The sequence below is a fragment of the Myotis lucifugus genome, unplaced genomic scaffold, assembly GCF_000147115.1.
Source record: "Myotis lucifugus unplaced genomic scaffold, Myoluc2.0 scaffold_353, whole genome shotgun sequence".
NCBI classification, from domain to species: Eukaryota; Metazoa; Chordata; class Mammalia; order Chiroptera; family Vespertilionidae; genus Myotis; species Myotis lucifugus.
Window position 1 is genome coordinate 1,107,071 of NW_005871401.1, and position 1,347 is coordinate 1,108,417.

Consider the following 1,347-nt stretch of genomic DNA (forward strand, 5'->3'; position numbering starts at 1 on the left):
AATACAAAGTCTGGAAGGAAAACACACACATCCCTCCACAGCCCAGCTTTGCTTCTTTGTCCATCAGGTATCATTGAGTTTATGATAAAAACTTTAGGAGTAGGTCCAGTTTGTTCTATGTGGGCTGACTATAGTGGAGGGCGGTTGTCCTGGGGGACTGCCTCTAAGAGCAGAAACTCTGCTAAGTGCTCTCGCTCCAGTAATCTGACTTTTGAAGAGTAGGCTGATTTATTTCCTACTGCTAAGCTCAATGAAAAGGGTTCCCAGCCCAAGTGGCTAAGGGTAGAACTCTTTCCCAGGCTGCTTAGCAATCTGCAGGTGAAGCTAAAGGTTTAATTTTGTTAATTACCACTGGGCCGGTGGTAGCAGAGAACTACTGCATGGAATTGCTGATTGGGTTTCTCTGGCTATTCCTGAAGGTTAAGTAAGGACCAGGACAGGTAAGATTGTGACTAGGACAAGGCAGTAGAGATAAGCCTTTCTCATGCACAGAAATTTTTCAAAGGAAATTTATTTTTTCTTGGGTTATGCCCCATCACAAAATAATTTCCAGCCAGAATCTGGCCAATTCCTTAATGTTACAGTTCTCAGCAACCAGATATTTTTGCTTCATGCCCATATCATTTATATGGGTGCGAGGTAAATCCAGATTGGGCAGATCAGGAGACATTCAGCTTTCTTCTATTCATACCCAGAAGTATCATAACTTGCCTTCTATCTCAGTGCCAGGGCTAGGCACTGGTCTATCTCACTCCTCCTACAACAGCTTTTGGATCGAGTCACCATAAATCCCCTGGATGTATTTTCCTAATTCCATACCTCTTGGAAAAAGAGCAAGAGTTATGGAATCCTTTTTTCCCAAGAGAACTCTGGCTCCTTATCTTATCTCCACCCACTTCTTAAAATCATATTTTCTAACCCCTCACATCCTTATTCCTCCTTAATCCACTCTACCATAGCCTCCATTCTCACCAAAATTTATAGTGATACCAGCTAGCCAAATTCAATGGCCAAACATTTTTTATGGCATCGTCTTACTGACCAGGCAGCACACAGTTAGTTTCTCATTCTTTTTTTGTTTATTTAAAGAATACTTTATTAGTTTCTGTAATCGAACCCATGTAGATTAAGACCTTACATATGTAATACAGTGTGTTACTGCTGTACAAATGGAAAAAAATTATGCTGAATGTTTCTAAACCAAGATGGCTGTTAATTTCTGTACAATGCCAACCCAACACAATACAACTGGGATAGTTTTTCCAAAGTTTACAGCACAGCTAAGGTTTCCAAAAATTCAAATATATATATATATATATATATATATATATATATATATATATATAT